At 43.4% G+C, this 15,249-nt stretch overlaps 1 pseudogene; it reads right to left on the reverse strand.

Annotated features, from left to right (window-relative positions):
• Positions 1-9,984: 9,984 nt before the first annotated feature.
• On the reverse strand, positions 9,985-10,165 carry LOC135907427 (U2 spliceosomal RNA; annotated as a pseudogene).
• Positions 10,166-15,249: the final 5,084 nt, after the last annotated feature.

Here is a 15,249-nt window from a genome sequence, read left to right on the forward strand (position 1 = left end):
CCTATCATCATGAATTTGTGCCAACTAGCCCGATCCGATTGCTTGTTGTGTTACAATTAGTCACAAGTGCGTCACTAGTCATACTTGCGCCTATTATGTTGTCCGTGTCTTATTTGTCGCACCTGAAACCATGTCTAAAAACATCACTTCCATTGCCCCCTCTTCAAAAGCGCAGGCTGATAACAGGCATTCTCAGAAGCCGCCCGTGGATGCCAAGCATTGACACTCAAACTGGCTGGGCATTATCACGTCACCGAATTTCCATCACCGAGACGGTCGATGGGACATGTGGGACGCGCATGGGCATTAGCGCTGGCGGTGACCTCAAAAACCTTACCTTTTATCTTCACGCCTGTCTCTCCGAACGCTCCTCTTCAGTTCGGACCGCCTACCGTTTTGTTCCTGGCGAGGGTGCAGATCTGGTGCCTATTCTACGGTGCCGCCACTAATCCGATTCCTTTCCACGCGTGGGTGTTTCCAGCGTCCCCTTTTTGCGGAACCCACATGCGTCCTTCGTTTTCGCTATATTGGCCCATACTGTGCAGCGTGTCAAACCGTCCTGAGCGTTGCTGTAGTTGCCTAAACTTGGCCATACAACAGCAAGACTAACTCCCTAACCTCAAACTGACTAGCGATTTCACGCTCTATTGGAAACTGATCGCGCTAAAATGCCATGCCTTATTCAGCATTCTGAGTAGGCGGCCTGTAATAATGCTTCCAAAGAGCATAAAAGTGCTTTGTTGGCTTCTGCATCCTAGAATTGATCCTAGAAGCTTCCCTCAGTAGGCTCTGATCAGTCCGTGAAGTCGACTGCGCACATAGTCTATGATAACACTCCTTCATAACGCTTTTAAAATCAACCCATATGAAACACATCACCAACCTGCAGCTGGGGCGTCTTTTTAGGTGCAAATGATGGAAATACAGGAGTTGTATATATTTTTCTCTAACCTATTAAAGCATTGATGAAGGCTAATTCTTCGTAGTATATACAAGTGAAGTATATTCAAGTAAAGCATATTACTAGAAATGAGGGGCCGAAATCACGAAGCTTTTTGTTCGTAAGCGATCTTTTACGCGGTTCCACCACCTTTGCAATAAACTATCCGGAATCAGCCGTGGGTGACAGTGTCTCCTATAAACAATTGTAGTCTAACTGTTTTGTGAATACGGGTCCTTAGGTTATTCCTATTTTCCAGCCTCTAATGTACTCTAGGCACCCTAATAAAACACCTTCTTATGCTTTCCAGCATACCGCATCATGCTGTTTGTCACTTACTGCAAGTTACTTCAACAATTATTATACGTTCTAGATATAATTCGAAGGATTTAATGCGAAATAAAACATTTTTAAGTTGTTCTCGATGTTACTCTGGTTAGCTGCCATGCTTATTACGTCAGATTTTGCGCCAATGTAACGTTTAGCTAATGCTATCGTTGTTATTTCTGTATTGGAGGATTTTAGAAAAAAAAAACTTAGTAGTTGAGACAACGTTGAGTGCTAGGGTCTCTAGCGTATTTCACTTGAAGGATCAAACCACTTTCGCCCCACTTCACGTTTACTGTACTTACAGACTGACCCACCTACCAGAAAGCGCCGGTTGCCTTTACCTATCGTATTCTACCATGTTTTCATCCATGTTGTTCTGTCAACTTGTGGACTTTCTTTATCTTTTCCAGTGGGCATGTTTAACCTTGTATATTGTAACTAGCCTTTGATAAATTATAGTATGCTACAAAGGAGATGTACCCCTGTGCTACAGTCTTGTATCGTCCACTGGTTTGGTTCGGTGTTTCGTGGCTTCATGCGTGGCTGCATAACTATACAATGCGCTGTGGAGACTCCCTTTCCTTTTTCATCGCCCTATCAGGAGGGGTAGCACTCATGCGAACTTCGATTTTCTAAAAAGAGCAGAGATTTCTCCTTACTACTATATACGGCAAGGTAAAGAGGAATAATGAAATTTCTATGCAACAACCAGATAGTCAGCAATTAGAGAAACCGGCCAGATTAATCTTGCTCTTTCTCGTGGGGAAGTGCTTTACAGAAAAGCTTAGGCCAGAATATAAATTGACATAAAATAGCGAATGGCGACTTCCATCTCGACCACGAACGTCTTCCACAAAATGAGCATATTAACCTCATCAGCCTTCAGACACATACATGCTGATCACGATAACTGAGAAAACACGCCCTCAATATGGGATATGGGGTTGTTTCTGATGAGAATTTTGTAAGCCTTATTGAAAGAGAACTCTTCAAATAATGGAACGAGCACAATGGCACCTATATACAAACGATTTTGTTACGACGTGTTGATGAGAAGATACCTGTAATTCAACTCATTCTCATATTTTGCATTGGCAGACAAGCGGAGTGAACTGAAACAGTATATAGTTAAACCCGTGTCAGATCGTACATAGCAAAACTCCGATGCTGTTTAATGCCAAAGGCATGACCACGTGCCTCAGATCTGCCCAGAGGGGCTAAGTTTTGAAAAGTTTGATGAATATAACTATCCCGCAGATGACTGTAACAACACACCCCACAGTGGGAACTATGACGGTGAGCACCGATAATACACTCGGTCTAGCCTTGCGCGGAAAAGGAGTTTATAGCACTGAAAGTCAACGAATAGATTTCTTTCAAAGAAGTAAGAAAGCGCATCGCAATCATACAATGCACTACTTCCACCGATGTGACGCACAAGGAGGCATTGTCACAAGTATCTGCGGAGGTCGCTTGCACCTTACATAGTGGACCATCGGCTATGGTACTAGAGCTCACGGCGAACGCACCCAGTGCCCATACGCCCCCATTATATAGCGAGCAGCCATGCCTTGTTGGCGCTAAATATATGTTTTCTTCAAGGTTCTTCCAACGTTCTTCCACACCGAAACACTCTTCTGGTGCCTGCCAGGAGGTGATCAAGAACTCGAGTCACTTCGATACTATTGCTGTCAAGGGAATGGCACAACTTCATTGAGCGTACCACGAAGGAAATCTTTAAAAAATGGCAGGTCGCGGAACACAAATTATCACAGAAACGTTAAACTTCTAGTTTAAAGAGTACGCTTCCCCTTGATTTCATTAGGATGATGCATACACCCAAGTGAAATGTAAGTCTTCTGCTAACCTAGGCGGGAGGTAACTGCAAACTAAATTTCATCATAATACACCGTGTAGCCAGAAGATACGTCTAAAGTCAAATAATAGCCAACTTTAATGTGACACTCTGTAAGAACTACCCTGATGGCCTAGCTTCAGCAGGTGTCGTTTCAGTTATTGCGGTGAACTCTATTGCCAGCTAACAGGTCAAACTTGAAACTCCCCTCGAGCCACTGACGATTGGCACCGTCATACTTAACAAGCATATAACTATCTGCTCGATATATACCCCTTCTGATTGTAGGCTCCTCAGGCTGAATTTCGAATCTTTAATAAATCTGCTGCCGCAGCCATTCGTCTTACTCGGGCTGTTTAATGCACAGAACTTGATCTGATGTGACTCGTTGTATAATACGACGTGCCGCATGGTGAAGAAATTCTACTGGACAGCCGGTGCATACCTATTTCATAAGGACTTCCATTTTATACCACAACACATATTCGGAAGTCTGCGATAAGGTGAATATTAGCTATGCCATTACTATGCGAACATTAGCTATGTGCGCTGTCAAGCTTTGGTCAAGCCTGGAATGGGAAGTCATAAAAGAAACGTATGATAGTGGTTTTTCGTTCCTGTCTGTTTCAAACCGTAAGAACCATATAATTTTGCCTTATACGTGCCCCAATAAAAAGCAGCCCCTGCAGATTCTGTAGCACTTAATCAAATTAGCCACGAGCCGAAAACGGTCTTAGGAATTTATAGTAAAATATGACATCACCTATTTTAGTGCTTTTATGTTTGTCGCGTAATAAATGGCATTCCGCACAGGGAGGGCAATCGAAAGTCAAGGGGCATGCATTGCTTGAAAAAGAAATGTAGGAATGCCCGGAAAAAAAAAGAAAGAAGCTTGGGATCTCGCTACGTCTGTACTATATGACAGAATATGTTAAGAACTTTAAATAAATGAAGTCGCAACAAAGGTGAACCTGACGTCTTGGCCGAAGAAACAGCTGGTAAAACTACATAGTTTTCGCGAATTCTTATAAATTCGTAACAGGCAAAGAATATTTTGGGTCAACACCATTATCTTTAATATGTTACGTAGAAAGACGCAGACGACAAGCTATGTACAAATATATTTACAAGGAAAATACGCTGCGCTTGGCCAAGAGGCAACAGCCCGCGCTAGCTTCTAAATCGTCGTCTTCGTCTTCTTCCTGCTCAGCTCTTCGTCAGTGGGAGCATACCCCGTAGCACTACCCCCGGCGGCAAAAGCGCCGTCCCGGAGCGACTAAAGGCTGGACTCTGAAGCAGTGTAGTAGCTCTTGAGCCTACTGACGTGCACGACATCACTAGACGCCAGAGTAGATGACGAGGTTGAGCTCACAGGAGCAATTTCATAAGTCACAGGCGTCACCTGGCGCAGCACGCGGTAGGGTCCTGTGTATCGCGAAAGGAGCTTTTGTGAAAGTCCGACGTGACGAGAGGGCGACCACAAGAGCACGAGCGCACCAGGCGAAAACTGCACGTCACGGTGGCGGGCGTTGTACTGACGCTGCTGAGTGGTTTGCGAGTCCGTCAGTCGAGCACGGGCAAGCTGGCGTGCATGGTCGGCGAGAGCGATGGCGTCGCGCGCATACTCGCTTGTTGAGATCGAAGCAGGAGGAAGTGCCGTGTCAAGGGGCAAGGTCGGTTCGCGACCGTAGAGCAGATAAAAGGGAGAAAATCCGGCGGTGTCGTGCCGGGAAGAATTATAAGCGAATGTGACGTAAGGAAGCGCAATGTCCCAGTCGTGGTGGTCCTTGGAAACATACTTTGACAGCATATCGGTAAGAGTACGGTTTAACCGCTCTGTCAGGCTATTGGTTTGAGGATGGTATGAGGTAGTCAGCTTGTGTTGAGTGGAGCAGGAACGTACAATGTCGGCGATAACTTTCGAGAGGAAGTTACGACCACGGTCAGTGAGCAGCTGTCGCGGGGCGCCATGAAGTAAGATAATGTCCCGCAAGAGAAAGTCCGCGACGTCAGTGGCGCAACCCGTAGCAATATTTACTGAATGAGCGAGTCACCAACCTTGAAAAGCAAGTCAACGTTTTCGGAGTTAATTTTGAGCAGGTTTCTAGCTCAGTTATAACTATGGAACGGTTTCAAAAGAAAAAAAAAAGAAGCAAGGCACTGAACCAAACGTGCAGTGGAAATGAGCCATAGAACTATCCTTTTATTGAGCCCAAGTTCAGATTTTCCTTCAACTGCGAAAAATCTGCTCCAGGGGCTGATAATTTTCTGTACAAAAGGATAAATCATCTTCTCCCTGGCATGCAAATGTATTATCTTGTGGACAAAAGATGCCGACAAAAAGACAGACAAGTACATTCTTATTCATCCCCGGTTTTCATAGTAAAAATGACAGCTTCTGGCGCTTATTCATTGACTACAGTCAGCTTAACAGCGTAACGAAAAAGTTGTGTAACCACTGCTTTGCACAGTGATTCCCATGAAGGTGTTCATCGATGACAATATTTTTTCTCAATAGCCCGTCGTTCGGGCTATTGGCAGATTGGCGTATATAAGATAAACTGTGAGAAGACCTTCTTAATAACACCAGATGGTTTTTACCAAATCAAATTCGTTCCTTTTCGTTTATGAAGTGCCTCATTTGCATCGGAGCGCACGATGAACTCTGTTCTGCGCGACTTGAAGAAGTCAACGTGTCTTTAGCTTGACAATGCGATCGTGTTTGTACTGACCTTTAAGAATCACCTTTAGAACCTTGTCACCATCGCCTCCGTCTTCCGCGGTGCTGGCCTTCAGCCAAACTCCTCTAAGTGCCGTTTCAGCGGCCGCGAAGTTACTCTGCTCCGACACGTCATAAACGGAGCGGGAATACAACCGGACCCAGAGAAAGTGCACACTGTGATCTATTCTGTTGTTTTAGCAGTAGCAAAAAATGGCCCGAAGTTTTATTGGATTATGCTGTTTATAATATTTACCGATATCCCCCTTGGCGTTAGGGATCACTGCAAGTTAAAGCTTTGTCTACGTTTATTGAGCGGCTTACAGCTTCACCGATTCGGTCTCATTTTCACGCCTCAGCTCCCATTAAAACAAGCACAGACGCGAGTGTCCATGGCATCGTGCCCTTTTCGTCCAGTGTCAACAATGTCAAGACTGCGTCACCGCATACGCCAGCTGCATTTTCTCTGCTCCGGAATGAAATTACTCCATCATTGAACGTTAATGTTTTAAACTCGTATCCGTCCCGTGAAATTTTGACTGTGCCTTTTGATCGCAGTTTCTGCGTCTCTAACTAATCACCGCGTCCTCTGCTTGCTGGCCTTTTTCGAGAAGACAGCAGAATTACGTCGGCAAGAATACACCGTCTCTTTCGCGCACGAATGAGGACCTCTGCACCAAGACACTGACAGCATGTCCCGCTGTCCTGTGGATCCACTGGTCGTCGGAGCTGTTTACTCAGACTTCTCCATTCTGTCGATCTTCCACTTGCTCCATATAGAGAAGAAATGACTCCGCGATCCTGTCCTTCGTGCCCTGATGGATGGCCTAAGCTGCGCGCCCAGTGCACCCTTCTATCTGGATGTTCATACTCCGCGATAACAGTTTATATCGCCGTAGCGTCCAGCCTTACGGTTCGCAACCCGTCTTAAGTCGTCCCAAGGCGCCTCCGACTCACAGTGTCGCAGTCGCTGCACGACACTTCTACCACTGGCTATCTGTGCGTAGCTTCTACATGCCATTACATGAGAAGCTACTTCTTCTGGCCATTTTGGCAGCAGTACAGATCGTAAGTTTGTTCAATAAGGAGTGAGTAACTAGATAATAAGATGCTCACCAAAGGAATTTCCGAACCCTCGTCGAGCCATTTGGCGTCGCCCCTCATGATTATTAAAGAGATTATGGCATAGATTATCGTCATCTAAACCTAATTACGGAAAAATGCTATTACTCCGCACTTCCACCAGGATGTCACGCGAACGAGGCAATAGATATAAAGAAGGCAGTTTACACGTTTCACTTAATAAGCAATACAGTGCTGACCCCTTCAGCTCGAAAACGTAGGCACCCTGGCTCAACTTTCAGGTTATGGAAACACATCTTCAAATTTTTTAGTTTCTTTAGTGCGTGAATTTATGCCAAGTCTTTTTAGGCCAACTATGTGAATCTATTGTTTGTCGTTGTTATGTAGCTCTTATGCCATTGCATAAACGAGCCAGATAGCATTACGGGCGAGCAGAATTATGACATTTGTTTCTTCCGTTATCCACAAAAGTGCAGCAGCCGATACAGCGCTTTGTTTATTTATACGTCTTCATCAAATTTCATCCGTATTTACTCAAATGCTTTCGCTTACTACAGTATAGTATGACCGTAGCCTTGTCTTCCGTTTAACTGGGTAATAATATTTAAAATTACAGCAGTCATGCTGCGTTAGCTCTTCTCAAAACATCATTTTGCATCCTCTAGCAGACATGGCAGCACAAGCTTGAGTTTCTGCATGTTATGCATGAAATGAAGGCACATGACATGGTCTTTCGTGTTACATCGTAGCTTTCACGTCTTAGTGCTTTGCCTTTGTTGAGCTTATGCTTTACAAGGTTGTGTTCAGGAAAATGAAATTATTGTAGGCAGTAATTGTAATTAATAAGTAAAGTGTGTGTGTGTGTGTGTGTGTGTGTGTGTGTGTGTGTATGTATGTATGTATGTATGTATGTATGTATGTATGTATGTATGTATGTATGTATGTATGTATGTATGTATGTATGTATGTATGTATGTATGTATGTATGTATGTATGTATGTATGTATGTATGTATGTATGTATGTATGTATGTATGTATGTATGTATGTATGTATGTATGTATGTATGTATGTATGTATGTATGTATGTATGTATGTATGTATGTATGTATGTATGTATGTATGTATGTATGTATGTATGTATGTATGTATGTATGTATGTATGTATGTATGTATGTATGTATGTATGTATGTATGTATGTATGTATGTATGTATGTATGTATGTATGTATGTAGTGCAGGCTTGCAGGGATATTGTGTTCAATATGGGGGTTGCTACTTCAATCCAAACCGCGACCACTGGCATAAAATACTCGTTGCTTCTTTGTTTTCTTCATCTCAAAAAGTTGCCTAGTAAAGCTACTGTAATGAGCATGTCCAGTCAGTGTGACCATTTTGGGTGGGCGTCTTGGTGCCTCCCACACTTTTTACAGGCGTGCTGTGTTCAAGTAAAATCAGCCGCAAAATTTGATGGACCAGAGGAGCAGCTTGCTCCTCTGGTCCATCAGATGCAGGAGCAGATGCAGTAGCAGCTTGCTGCTGCAGGCAAAATAGCCGCACAACAATACGTTGTTCGCAAACGTTACTACGTGCTTGAAGTCCGAATACAAAGTGGCGTGTAGAGCCTGTGTAAACATGCAGCCTTTACTCAAACGCAAGGGCTGTGTCTCCCATTCAGCGGTAGGTGTACTTTCGCGGTTGATTCTACTTTACCTCGAGAGACTATTCCACTTTGTTAGGTTAGCTGATTGTCCACGAAGCAGAGGTGCGTGATTAAAGGGCAGCATTGAAACAGCGGTTGTAAAGCATCTGTGGCGTGATATACTAGGAAGAGCTGCCAAAGACTGTAGAGCAGTCGAAACCTACGATGCACGAATAACAATAAATACCATGCTCAGCCGACGAGTGATATGGACATTACGATAAGTTCTCTTTGGGAACATTTGGCTCTTGCTCCAAAAACACTACAATAGCATTATCATCATGGTTACAGGGATCAAATAGAAAAGTATTGAGAAAGTATATCTTGATGTGAATACTCAGAGGGGAAGCAGGGCAAGATTCGAAATCTCTGGAAGGCACAAGAAGGTTAGAAATAATTTAGGCTTTTTAGGCAAACGACGTTGTTTTTGCGTGTTTTTTTACATTTAGAGGTTGCTAAAGGTCTTGCTGCAATGAAGCCGTTGCAACCACAGTGACAAAGCTGTGTGCTAAAGAAGACTTGAAGCGCTGATGGACATGCGTACTGTCGTACAGAAACGTGAATATTTATTTCGAATAATAACAATGCAGAATAACAAACGTGGCACCAAAAATATTGCCTTGAAGTGGTATTATTTAAATCGTGGTTTACATTATGTTCCCAAAGCAGTACATAGATTCAGACATTAACAGGGACATTCAAATTTGCGCTTTTTTGGCTAATTAAGTTATTCTACGAGTGTTATTTTTCATGGCAGTAGATGCTTTGACAAGCTAGAATACAGCGAGAAAAAAAGGGGTTTTTAAAACCACGTAAGAGAGTCAATGGTAGAACAGCATTGTCACGTAATATGGCCTACTTACTCTTTAGCGGGCGCCAGGCATATCTCTAATGCGGGATTCATTTCTCATATGAGGCAATTAAGTGATACCTAACGAACGTGTTTAAAGGTGTTGGTAGGTGGAACACGTGAAAGATAAAGAAGCAAATGAAACGAGCTCACAGCTTCTGATACCACTTGAGAAGCCATTTACGTGCTACATAATAATATACCACCACGTTTATTTGGCTTACAATATCACAAAGCTGTCTAACGAGACTATAGATAATTCTGCAGTTTCGATTGAACATTGGAAAGCACAAAATTGACACCAATAACGAAACATTTTAGAAAGAAATACTAATATCTAAGTGACGAAGAGGTTCATTTTCACCTTAATGTCCCACATTCACCGTTCGAAGTGCTCTCCTATAGGGTACTTTTGGATAGCATTTTTACAGCGAAGCTGTATACGGTTCGCTTCTGATGAAAAATGGATCTGTGGGCAAGAACCACGTAGATGGAGAATTTGTCCCCATACATGGGCTGATCCCGAAGATTGTGCAATACTGGGCCGAACAGCGGCGGAGGTGAAGCAGGCATTAAGCTCTGCGTCAACACGAAGCAATCAGTTTTAACATCTTAGGTCCAAATGCAACCCGTACAAGCTATTAAGCTGAGAAGAACAAATACTACACTTTGACCCCCGTCAGTCATGTCTCTTTGTTGGCGTTCCAAGCGCTTGCGTATTTCCTTTCCTTCCGCTCTCTCGTTGTGGTGGTCCCATAAGCTGCCGACCCGGACCGCGAGGCGGATAGAAATGTGAACCGTTCATGTGGCCCCGATCCCGCAAACTTGGAACGTTTCTCCGGAGCAGCGGCTAGGTTTCAGAGGGAGTTTGTGGTGAACCAATTTTGTGTGGTCTGCGTTGTGTGCGATCGCTTGCGGTTTTCGAGTGGCCTCATAACCATTACGGCACTGCGGAACGTTGACCAACGCACGATCGCTTTGGCTGTGGTGAGGGTGCGTGTCTGTTCTACGCGCCAGGATTCGTCTGGAAAGGGTGTTGTTCCAATTTTTGCAACAATACATGGGTTTGTATACCTCCCGGTGCCTCATCATCTTCCGAGGCTTAACATCGAGGAGGAGCGTGTAGTCGCGCCTCGACCTTCATTCATATGCACACGTCGTTTGACACACGGCAATCGACAATTCGACATTGAGGGGCCCGCATACACAGCTTCGCGTGTCAAACACCTTCACAGAGTGAAATGGCACTGCATTTTTAAAAATTTGTTCTGGAGTGAACTTAGAACCAAGTCGGACTGAATGTACTATGGCTAAAGCGCATAGGGGGTCATAAATGTCGGCTGCAGCACCTAATGCCTTTTTTTTTAAAGGGAAGTTGTTTGAATGCGCTTCGGTCGCAGTTTGATTTTGTTCTTTGAAATAATGTAGCTCGAATCATTCTGATTTCGACTATGGATAAATAGAAAGGACTCTAGATTGCTTTGTATTCGCTCGTACACAGACCAACAATTTGGCTCTTCATCTGATTTTTATGTTCATGACGACAGTTTTGCAAAAGTACCGTTTGGCAAAACAGGGATCAAAACAGTATTAATCTAATACATCAGTACGGCCACTTCAAATCACACAGATGTATTTCCTACACTGGTTGTAGCAGGATGCAGCCAAATGCTAGAAAATTATAAACATTCATCGTGCTTTCATCATTTAGAATATTTAAAATATACTACAAGGAATAAATAAAAGCTTAGGGGCTGTTTTAGATTTATTTCGCTTTTATATGCAGCGAACGTCTTCCTAAATATTTTGTCGGATTTTATCGAAAACTGGTGTTCTCACTTTTCAATAGTAATTATCATGTTAACCACTGTTGCAGCGAACTGGCATTTCTAGTTGCGCTGCTAAGCTCAATGTAGCGCGATGGATTTCAGTCATGACGACCACAATTTCTTTTGGGGGGTGGCTCAATGCAAGAATGCTCCCTTATTTATGTAAAAAAAAACGAAGCAGTTACACCTGATACAGGGTCTCCACGGCGTGCCTCTTAACTAGGCTTGTGTTTCAGACACGTAGCACCCTGAAAGTTCATTCATTCTTCCTTCATTCCAGCATAGAACTTGGTGCTAGATGGAGCTTTAACATTTATGTGAAAATTGATGCACCCAACATGGAGAGGTTTGGATTTAAAGAGCATTTGTAGATGCAGAAGTTTTATGCATGTACTCTAAAGTGGAAGGCAACAGAACTTCGGAGTTAGTATATAGCACGGCATGCGTATATAAAAAGCTAATCATTGCAAGATTACCAGGATTATCTGAACACGTTAGCCACAGTGAGTCAGCATCTTCAGCTCCGTATGGCCAGTCACTTAAAATGGTGCTGCTTGATGTTTTTCATCGCAGTGATGTTTCCGATGCAGTAAGAGTTGTATAGGTCTTCAGGCGCCAGCACCGGCTTTCACTAAGCACTGCACAGAAGTTCATTTATAAACTTTCATTGAGCACCTGTGGAATTATCAAGTGATGACCTATGAACCATTGGAAAAGCAGAGCCCTTTATAAAGACTTGAGGATCATGAATCTGTTCATCATCGACTTTCAAGGCGCCGCATATTGTTCATCCCGGTCCCTTCACGATGACTGCTACTAGTGGCTTGGTTCTGCGTGAATTAATTATTTTGATGGCTGTAGGAACTTTCCCCGAATCAAGTAAGTTTTTTCACGTCATTCTGAAGCAACGATATATGATTATTCCTGTGTTATCAGTTGATATCCATGAACGTTTAGGTAGAAATGAATTAACTAAGCAGTGTGGAAGGAGCCATCAAATAGTCGGCTGTGTATGTTGTGCATGCCGATGTGAGCTTTCGTATAGTTCTTTTGCATGCAGGAATAAAGCATAGGAGTGTTCACTGTGTTATGACTAGTTGCGATGTGATGTTTGAAAAGAATGTTTCAAATTGAACTAATATGCCGGAATGCTTGTCAAATAGAGTTTGAGTGAAGGCGTAACATATGGGCTATACAAATTTCTTTCGATGCGAAAAATTGTTTTACTTTAATTCTGCGCTATGGGTAAGCTCAGATAATGTTTATGTTCGTGCACTACACTATTTAAAAACACAAAATCAGGTGCATGCGCTGTAGATGCCGAAAGAGTGGTCATACGAGGACTAAAGCGATATATGCAGTTTGGCGAGGAATGAACAGTGATGAGCGTTGTATGCAGAGACAACTACGACTCAAATACAAATATATTTCAGGATTTTTCCCCTCCTTTGGCATAGTAGCCTAAACTGATTCTTAAGAATAAACCAACAATTCACCTATGCCACGTACCTGATCAAGAGCAAATGGCCTATGACAATATAAAAGTTTCAAATAATCGTGGTTATCAATAAATATCGAGCGCGTTTTAATTAAGATATAGCTATGTTTAGAATAATTTATAAGAAGATATTACCAGTACAAACTTGATATAGCGATTGGCTGTTTAAATACACAAAATTGTTTTGCACTCACTGGCATTACATGGTTAACACTTACTGCTAATCACTCTCTGGTATTGTAGCCTGGATCACGTGCTCTTCAGGCAAGAAAACGACGGCTTATTTCTAGAGCTGGCGATGTAGGCAGAGAAGGCTACGTGTTAAATGACATGTACTTTGGAAAATTGCGCCATTAAAGTGGTGATAATGAGCACCACGTCACGTTGTATGCCCCGAAAGAGGTCACTGCTAAGGTAACTACAAATATCTTATGTTAGTGCGTTCTCTTTGAAGTCTTTATGCGTACACTCAAGATGACGAAACCTGGGAGGAAATCTGTGGCTCCGGAGTTGCTAAGAGCAAGCGTTATTGCAAAGATATGCTGAGTGGGCAGATATCCAAACCACCCTGCATAGACTTCGTGTCCGCAGTATGTCTGAAATGAATAAAAATAAATTATTACTACGAATGGCTTATTTTGGTCTGTAGAAAGTCTGACATTCGAGAGAGAGAAGGCATTTTACTTCAAGAAGAAATGTTAATGGGCCTCCTTCCATCATTTAGCCAACTTTGCTTTACTGAAGAGCTTCACCATGCATGATTTGTATTCTTTTTGGTAAGGAGTCAACCAGTCATACTACTAGTGGCTCTCGGCCGTTGACTTTAGTAAAGGCGCTCTGGCTGTACTTTATGGCGTTTCGCCTTCCCACGTGTGAGCATTGCCTGGAAAACTGTGAAATGCCTCGCAGATGTAGCCTATCTGGTATGACTTGCAGGTAATATATATCGGTCGACTCTATACATTTCAATAAATAGGCTTCTGCAATAGGCTTCCCTGCACATCATGTGCAGGGAAGGTAATAGAACACGTTATCCTTAACCGAATGCATAAATACATCGAAGATAACAATATCTTCCCTGCCAACATGACTGGCTTTTTACAGAAAATATCCACCCAGAATATCATGCTGAAAGTCCAGCATCAAATTTTGTACACTAACACCGGTGGCAGAATCAAGGCAATCGTTGGGCTCGACTTCACAAAAGCGTTTGACTGAGTCAAACACTCCCAAATTATCATTCGGCTTCAATACTTATGTAGGGGAGACAAGGCCTACAGGTACATCTCTAGCTTTCTCACCAATAGAACTGCAGAGCTCCACCTTGGAGACCTTAGGTCCAACGACATCAGATTAGGAAGTAGCGGCACACCTGAAGGATATGTTTTGTCCCCTTTCCTGTTCAATGTCGCCATGTCCATGCTTCCTGAGATACTTGACCGTATCCCCAATGTCCAGTACAGTCCCTATGCGGTGGCATTACCTTCTGGGTTAACAGAGGGAATGACGCCCAAGTAGAAGAAACCTTGCAAGAAGCAGTCATACAGACGCAGGTTTACGCGCAAATTTGCGGACTCACATGTTCTTTGCAAAAGTCCGAGCTTCTCCTACTACGCGGTTCCAGCCAGGTGCAGAGAAGGCGCAGTGCACCCCCCTAGATAAGAATATTGGCGGGGACACAACTAATCCCACTAGTCAAAACCATCAGGATTCTCGGCTACTTAATTCAGGACAACAGATAAAATACTGAGATGATAAACAAACTGGACACACAGGTACAGCAAACACTTTGTTTAATGTGCAGAATTTTGAATAACCATTCAGGGCTAAAGGAGGCTGAGCTCATTAGGCTGGTACAGGCCTTTATTGTAAGCCGTGTATTATACACAACGCCTTATCCTAACCTACGACGTCTGGAAAAGAATAAGGTAGATTGTATTATACGGAAAGCATACAAGGCTGCCCTTGGCCTTCCTGAATATACACCAACTGAGAAACTCATTGCGTTGGGGTTGCACAGCACCCTCGATGAGCTCGTCGATGCTCACCTCTTAAACCAATATGAGCGTCTCTAACGACCAGTTTCAGGTAGAACCATCCTGCAAAAAGTTGGATTACAATATTAGACATTGATGACCCCCAAAGTCAGTATAGACCCTCTACACTGGAAAGAGATCCATGTTCTCCCTTCGCCGAGAAATATGCGCCCCACTTGCGATTAGGAGCGCAGGCTAGCCGGAGCCCAAGCACTCGCCAGGCAATATAGCAATAACGCAGATATAGTCTATGTGGACGCATCGCCATATAAAGCCCGTAGTGCCCCTGCCATGGACGTGGCAGGCTACAGAGGCGCTATCACGTTCGCAGGTACGACTAAAATCTACGGGCATTGACTGTGTGGAGGAGGCAGCCATCTCCCTGGCCATCGCCTCTTCCAACTGCAA

This window comes from Dermacentor albipictus, chromosome 10 (genome assembly GCF_038994185.2).
Source record: "Dermacentor albipictus isolate Rhodes 1998 colony chromosome 10, USDA_Dalb.pri_finalv2, whole genome shotgun sequence".
NCBI lineage: Eukaryota > Metazoa > Arthropoda > Arachnida > Ixodida > Ixodidae > Dermacentor > Dermacentor albipictus.